This window comes from Rhinatrema bivittatum, chromosome 1, assembly GCF_901001135.1.
Source record: "Rhinatrema bivittatum chromosome 1, aRhiBiv1.1, whole genome shotgun sequence".
In the NCBI taxonomy this organism is placed as follows: domain Eukaryota; kingdom Metazoa; phylum Chordata; class Amphibia; order Gymnophiona; family Rhinatrematidae; genus Rhinatrema; species Rhinatrema bivittatum.
Genome location: NC_042615.1, coordinates 232634214 through 232642416, shown reverse-complemented (window position 1 = coordinate 232642416; position 8203 = coordinate 232634214). Strand labels below are relative to the sequence as shown.

Below are 8203 nucleotides of genomic sequence, written 5' to 3'. Positions count from 1 at the left end.
CACTCTTTGGACTTTTCTTACTACACTCCCTGGCCAGGTTTTATCTGCTATTTGACTCTGAGCTGATATCCCAAGTCCCAAGGTTCCAGGACCCTACGGGCTCCTCCTGGGGGGCTCCTGGTTCCCAGGTGAACACCGCCAGCCTGTGGCTCCGCCTCCCGGCATACCCTGTCACCCTGGGTAGACCAGCCCAAGGGTCCACTATCCTGCCTGCAGCACCCAACTGCAACAACTACAGCAAGGGATATTTTTCCCAATATGCAACATCTTGCACTTGTCCACATTAAATTTCATCTGCCATTTGAATGCCCAATCTTCCAGTCTTGCAAGGTCCTCCTGTAATATATCACAATTCGCTTGTGATTTAACCACTCTGGATAATTTCTTAACATCCGCAAATTTGATAACCTCACTCATCGTGTTCCTTTCCAGATTATTTGTTGCTATGTTAACCTTTTTTCCATAATGCACTACTGTTATCCTTTTCCCATTTTCCACACCCTGTTATAATGTATTTTCCATTCTGCAGTTCAAATGTAAACCGGTGTGATGTCTCCACTAACACCGGGATATAAATGATTTTAAATAAATATATATATATATATATTGAAAAGCACCGGTCTAAGAACAGATCCCTGAGGCACTCCACTGTTTACCCTTTTCCACTGAGAAAATTGACCATTTAATCCTACTTTCTGTTTCCTGTCCTTTAACCAGTTTGTAATCCACAAAAGGACATCGCCTCCTATCCCATAACATTTTAGTTTTCTTAGAAACCTCTCATGAGGGACTTTGTCAAACGCCTTCTGAAAATCCAAATACACTACATCTACCGGATCAACTTTATCCACATGTTTATTAATGCCATAAAAAAAAATGATAAATTTATAAACCCAAACAATATAACATGAAAAAATTATGAGTTCAAAAAGAGACCTGTTATATGGATGTCAATAATCTGAGTGTACCTTCATACGATGCTGTAAAAAAATACGGCTATCGTGACTGTGAAGCCTATGTGTAGGCTTTAAAAATCATTAGGTACCCCAGTGTTGGAATGCAAACTTTTGTAGTGCTCACTGTCCACTGTGCAATTGTTGCTGAAATGATCACGTGGATACTGTTGCAATATTCACTTATCTCAAAATTGTAGTCGGTCTTGCCTCAGCCGACATCCTGATGTTTCGGAGGCTGGCTCCTTCTTCAAGGGCTGGATATGCGCAAGAGAGACCGGTATTCCAGTGAAACATTAGATGTTGTGACAGTGAATCTGGTGGAACACAGGTAAAGTGTGCAAAAAAAAGAGACATCTTTTAGTTATTGAAAAAACAATTAACTTAGGCTGAGATGTAGAGAGATACATACTTGATTACTGTGCCAGCAATGTTCAACTTGTTAAGTTTGTTTAGCGGTCTATGAAGCTCCGCTGTGGAGGAAATGAAATGACCAGAGAACTGTTTACTCTGTCTTAACTGCTGTAATTGTTAGCCTGCTTGTTAAAACCTGCAAACGGGCAGAAAAGGCTGCTGTTTTTTTTAAAACTTGAAGTGGTAAAAGTTGTGCTCAAATCTCGGAGTAAAATTTAAAGTACTTACTGAAAAACAAGCGGCTGCTCCCACGACTCTGTGCTGGCGCGAAAACGCCGGCAGAAGGCGCCAGCACAGAGTCGTGGGAGCAGCCGCTTGTTTTTCAGTAAGTACTTTAAATTTTACTCCGAGATTTGAGCACAACTTTTACCACTTCAAGTTTTAAAAAAAACAGCAGCCTTTTCTGCCCGTTTGCAGGTTTTAACAAGCAGGCTAACAATTACAGCAGTTAAGACAGAGTAAACAGTTCTCTGGTCATTTCATTTCCTCCACAGCGGAGCTTCACAGACCGCTAAACAAACTTAACAAGTTGAACATTGCTGGCACAGTAATCAAGTATGTATCTCTCTACATCTCAGCCTAAGTTAATTGTTTTTTCAATAACTAAAAGATGTCTCTTTTTTTTGCACACTTTACCTGTGTTCCACCAGATTCACTGTCACAACATCTAATGTTTCACTGGAATACCGGTCTCTCTTGCGCATATCCAGCCCTTGAAGAAGGAGCCAGCCTCCGAAACATCAGGATGTCGGCTGAGGCAAGACCGACTACAATTTTGAGATAAGTGAATATTGCAACAGTATCCACGTGATCATTTCAGCAACAATTGCACAGTGGACAGTGAGCACTACAAAAGTTTGCATTCCAACACTGGGGTACCTAATGATTTTTAAAGCCTACACATAGGCTTCACAGTCACGATAGCCGTATTTTTTTACAGCATCGTATGAAGGTACACTCAGATTATTGACATCCATATAACAGGTCTCTTTTTGAAAAAATAAAAAAAAATGAAGCAGATTTGTTAGGGAAGACTTCCCTTGGGTAAATCCATGTTGACTGTGTTCCATTATACCATGTCTTTCTATAAGGAGGCGAACCGGGCTCGTCCCGGTATCGCCGAAGATAACGCGGGATCGGGCGGGAGGCAAGGAGACAGGGAGAGGTGGAAGGGGGGGGGGGCGGGCGCAAGCAAGGGGAAGGACCGGAGGACCAATGGCAGCGCGGCAGTTCGAACTGCCGTGCTGCCATTGGGTAACAATCTAAGACGGGAGCGAGGACAGTCGAGAGCGGGCACTGAGGAGTTAGGCAGCGAAGCAAGTGGAGGTGACTTGGTTTGCTGTCCGTTGTTTCGCTGCCTGAGTCCTCGCTGTCGCGCTTTCGGATCTTCCCGGTTGCGACCTGTGTCTCGGGACCCCATGCGGCGCGCAAAAACGCGGGGCTCTGCTCGTCCAGCCTCGACCCCGCGATCTCGTACACCGGCCAGGCCCAGGATGCCCCGGGTCCCGGCTCTGCCGCCGGCATCGAGCCCCAGCGCCGTGAGTACTGTTGCTTCCGCCGGTGCCCCCCCGCCTGCCCCCCCCCTCCCGGCTCCTCCTATTGCCTGCCTCATTCCATATCTCTCCGACTCGGGCGAGAGCGGCCCCGAGCCGGACGCGTGTCCGCCTGCCTCCCCACCGCCTCGCCTTTCCGCCTACCCTCCCTTAACTGCCCCCCCCGAGTCCGCTTTAACTTTTTCTTTTTTGGGCCCCACCCCCCGCGACTTCCCGACCCCCCCAGCCCTGCCGGCCCTGCAGCCCCCTGCTACCCTCGCCGCTAGCACTCCGGGCGCCCGTGTCACCCCCCCTCCCTGCCAGACCGGCGTCTGTGCACGTGGCCGCCGCTTGAGCATTTCCCAGGCAGCCCGTGGAGGTCGCCCCCCTGCCCCCCCTAGGGCCTCGCCTCGGAGCCGCCAGATGCTTCCAGCCGGGGGTTCCGCTGATAGGAGCAGGGGCTCCCGCGTGCCGGCCGGCAGGCCCAGCAGGGCTCGTACTGCTCGCTCGGCCATCCCATGCAGTGTCCCAAGCATACATAGCCCCCGTGACCCTCGGGGTCCTTCGTACTCCGTACCCGTAAATTCTACAGCCACCCAAGAAGCAGCGGTGGTGGAGGCTTTTTTGGAGCGCATGGCTAAGGCCGGGTACGGTTTTTTCCCGGTGGCCGATGCCCCGCCGCGCGCGGATGCTGCGCTGCCCCGCGAAGGTTTAGGCTTGGGGGCCTGGCAGCGGGGCCCAGCCCCCATCCCCTCGGGAGGGCTTATTTTTCCCCCAGGTGGGCACCTAGCCCCCTGCGGGGCATCCCCCATGGCGGGCAGCCAGAGGCCCCCCCCCCGAGTTGCGGGGGGCTTGCGCCGGGCACCTTGTGCAGCCGAGGAGCGCCCAGGGCCGTCGTGTCAAGAGGCCTGGAGGGACCGGGACCCGACCGGTTTCCGCGGAGTCTGGTCTGATCTTGGCGGTGATCCTGCTCTTGGTGGTGATCCTGGTACAGGTGTTCGTGGAGTGCCACCCGGCCCCCGGGACGGGGAGGTCGTCCGGACTGCGGACGGGGCAGGTAAGTCTAATGTCGAAACTGGTGATTTGGGAACGAACGTTAGAGCCAAGAGGTCACGGTTGCGGTCTAGTTCCTCGTCTACCACCTCGGATTCGGATATCAGCGAGGGTACCGAGCGCTCGAGTTTAATTGCCGCCGAGGGCCAGCAATGCGACGTCGGCCCCCCCCGCATTGGCGTCCTTGACTGAACTGTGGGAGGAAGTGCCACGGCGGTTGGTTAAACGCATCCGAAAACGAAAATTTGTCAATATTTTCCGGCTTTTGGAGGGCCGTCGAGGTGGAAAGAAGGGTTCCAGGAAGGCCAAGAAGCGTTATCGCCGGCGTGGTGTAGGGCCTCGCATTGCCAAGAACATTGTCAATTGGGTGCGTGGGTTCTTACGGATGGCCAGCGTAGTTAGCCATTTCGATGCTTCTCAGTATGGCTCCTTGTTATCTTATGCGGATAGTATTTTAGGCGCCTTCAGGGATTACGATGGTTGGGCGTGGCTCAACTACGATGAGAAGTTTCGCGATAAAATGGCGGGTAATCGGTTTATGTCCTGGGGGACTCAGGACATTCACTTGTGGCTCACACAAATGACTAATAAAGGTGTCGTGTCCTCCAGGGGTGCCTCAGGGGCGGGGGGCGCAGGCAGTGGCCCTGCGCGTCTGGATTCCGTCGGTGGAACCGCGGTTCAGTCCTTTCGGCCCGGATCCGGGGGAAGGGGCGAGTCTGGGGTCAAACTTGGGGGGGGGCGGGTCCAACGTTTGCTGGAGATTCAACAAGCTTACGTGCTTGTTCCCCGAATGTAAATTTCGCCACGTGTGCACCACGTGCGGGGGAGCCCATTCCGCCCTTAGGTGCCCTCAGGGCCAAAGCGCTGGGGCCGGTAAGGGAGCAAAATGATTTGTCCATTTACTGCAAAGCGGATTCGCCGATACGCTTGGACCAGTTGGAAGCGACGTTACGGCTTTACCCGGATCGTCGGGCGGCTACCCTTTTAGCTGATGGTTTTCGTTATGGTTTTCTCATCCCTTATGTAGGTCCCGGGGTTGGGGGGAGGGCGAGGAATTCTCGATCAGCCGCCAGCTTGGCCGCGGTTGTTCGAGACAAGCTGGCAGATGAGCTTGCCTTGGGTAGAATAGTTGGCCCCTTCTTACGTCGGCCTTTTGAGGCCATGCACCTCTCGCCGCTCGCGGTCATACCCAAAAAGATTCCGGGCAAATTTCGACTCATACTTAATTTGTCCTCCCCGGATGGTTCTTCCGTCAATGATTTCATTCCCTCGGAGGCTTGTGCCGTCACCTATGCTTCCTTCGATGATGCCGTTGCCTTGGTCCGTGCTGCGGGTCCGGGAGCACTTTTAGCGAAGGCGGACATTGAATCCGCTTTTCGATTGCTCCCCATTCGTCCCTGTTGTTTTCCGCTCCTTGGATTTTATTTTGAAGGTCACTATTTTTTAGATCGCTGCTTGCCCATGGGTTGTGCTGTCTCCTGTGCGTTGTTCGAAGCGTTTAGTACCTTTGTTCATTGGGCCACGAACATGCATAACGCTTGTGAGGCCTCCGTGCATTATTTGGATGACTTCCTATTCGTAGGACCGGGGACGGACGATACGTGCCAAAGACAGTTGGATGGTTTCATGTGCACAGCCGAGCGTCTGGGTGTCCCCATAGCTCCTGATAAGACTGAAGGTCCAGTTACTAAATTGACCTTTCTCGGCATAGAGTTGGATTCGGTTAGCATGTCTTGTCGCCTGCCGGCGGACAAACTTCTGCAGCTCCAGGGTTTGATCGAGCTCGTCAGAGGTGCGGTGAAAGTTACGTTGCGTCAGATGCAAGCTCTAATCGGCTCCCTTAATTTCGCGTGCAGGGTCATTCCGATTGGTCGGGCGTTTATTCGTCGCCTTTCGGCGCGAACTGCGGGGGTCAGGGCGGCACATTATTTTATTCGGGTTACGAAGGCGGTTCGGGATGAGTTGGATATCTGGGCCGCGTTTTTGGTCTCTTTCAATGGAGTTTGCATTATGCAGGAGCCGGAGGTGTCGAATGTCGATCTCGAATTGTACTCGGATGCGGCGGGTGCGGCGGGACTGGGCCTTTATTTTCAAGGACGATGGTGCGCCGAGCGTTGGCCGGCTACTTGGGTGACGGCTGGCACGGTTCGGAATATTACGTTCCTGGAACTTTTCCCCATTTTGGTAGCCTTGACTCTGTGGGGCGAGGACCTAGCCCACAGACGAGTGGTTTGGTGGTGCGATAATTTGGGTGTTGTGCAGGTGGTTAACAAGTTGGCAGCGAAGTGCCCACAGGTATCCACGTTGGTTCGGGAATTAGTGATGTTATGTCTCCGTTGGAATGTGACCGTCAAAGCGCGCCATATGCCTGGCACTCAGAACTGTCTTGCTGATGCTCTCTCTCGTTTTAAGTGGGATGTCTTCCGAGCTGCGGCTCCACATGCCTGCCCGACGGGGGAGAAGGTGCCCGCTGGCCTCTGGAAGCTCGGCATCCCCTGACGTGGAACCTGATTCGGCACTCTGTGGCGCCAGCTACCTGGAACTCATATCTCTCCGGCGGACGTTATGTGGCTGGTTTTCTTTACTCTTCCGGGTGGGCGGGGGGGGACGTGGGCGTAGACGACCTCGTGCGGTTTATCCTGTGGGCGAAACGGTCGGGGTTTTCGGTCGCCACGGTCCGGAGCCAGTTAGCGGGATTTGCCTTTTTCCAGAAATTGGCTGGGTTTGGCAGTCCTTTTCGTAGTTTTTTGGTACGTAAGTTGTTGGCGGGCTGGCGCCGCGGTTTGGGTCACGTGCCGGATCGGCGGCGGCCCATCCGGTTCCCCGATCTGCTTCAACTCTCCGCGGGTCTGCGGAGCATCTGCCGTTCGCCGTTCGAGTTGGCTTTATTCCGGGTGGCCTTCGCTTGGGCCTTCTTTGGTGCGTTTCGCATTGGAGAGCTTGTAGCACGATCGGCCCGGCCAGAGGGTATGGGGGGTCTATTGGTTGGGGACGTCTGTTTATACGAGCATAGCGTCATGCTGTGCCTTCGGTCCTCAAAAACGGATCAAGGGGGCACTGGGGCGTGGTTATCCCTGAGGCGCGCCCCGCACATCCTAGCGTGTCCAGTCCGGACGGCGCTGCGGTACGCGGCCTTGCGGCCTCGCGTTGGGCTACAATTCCTGGTGCATGAGGACGGGGCCCCGTTGACACGCTATCAGTTTGCAACCGTGCTGCGGAAAGTCGTGGCGTCTTTGGGGTGGAATGCGGGACAGTACACTCCGCATTCCTTCCGTATAGGGGCTGCCACGGTGGCGGCTGACTTTTGGGTGGCCTGCGGATCGCATTCGAGCGTTGGGTCGCTGGAAGTCTGCTGTTTATCGCCGATATATCCGGTAGCGGGGTTCCGTGGCGGTCGCGGTTTTCCCAGGTGGGGTTCCGGGGGTCGGCGAGCTTGAGCGGTAATGTCTGTGTTTTTCTTTCAGATCAGCATGGACTCGAGTCACCTGGGGATTGTGCTTGGATCGTGGGCCACTCTTTTGTTCATCGGGCTCAGCGTCGAGCTCGGAAGCGCCCGTACGGGGAGAATCTGCACGTGGCTGCCCCCGAGGGACGGGTGCGCTGGCTGGGCAAAGGAGGAATGCGATGGGGTAGTCTCTGTGACTTCTTACAAGGCCAGGTTGCGGTTTTGGGCGCGCCCAGGTTTATTGTTGTTCACCTGGGTGGGAATGACATAGGTCACCTCACCTGTCGTGAGTTCATTAAGATTATCCGCAAGGACTTTGCGTTTCTCCTGAATCGCTTGCCCACTACGAAATTGGGGTGGTCGGACATCATCATTCGCCTGCGCCACCGTGAGGAGCCCATGTGGCGCCATGGCGTCAAGAAATTGAACCGCCAAATTGGCAAATGGTTAGTCCGGGAAGGAGGGTTTTGGATTCGGCATGACTGGTCCTGGGAGGTTTTAGATGGGTACTTCTTGGGGGATGGGGTTCACCTTTCCGACATTGGTATGGATCTCTTCAACAATGCCTTGGAGGAAGGTCTTATGTTACAGTTGCAAGCGTGGCCGCAGTGGGGGAACAAGGCCATTTAATTTGCCTTGTTGTTGGCGGAAACCCGAGCCTTATTTGTTGTGTATTATGTTGAATTGGGATGAGCACGTTGAAAGAGGAGGTAATGCTCGTGCAGCTTGGGGTTGCTGCACGGGAAGGCCTAAAGAGCAAGGGGTGGACCGATGCTCAGGCCGCAAGCCTACCCTCGCTGATGACG

General features: G+C 53.8%; 1 long non-coding RNA gene across 1 annotated transcript; it reads left to right on the top strand.

Moving 5' to 3' along the window:
- Positions 1–1652: 1652 nt before the first annotated feature.
- On the top strand, positions 1653–2147 carry LOC115080347. Its single transcript, XR_003853555.1, has 3 exons — positions 1653–1692; positions 1862–1922; positions 2018–2147. It is a non-coding gene; the product is annotated as an uncharacterized LOC115080347 (long non-coding RNA).
- The last annotated feature ends 6056 nt before the right edge of the window (positions 2148–8203 follow it).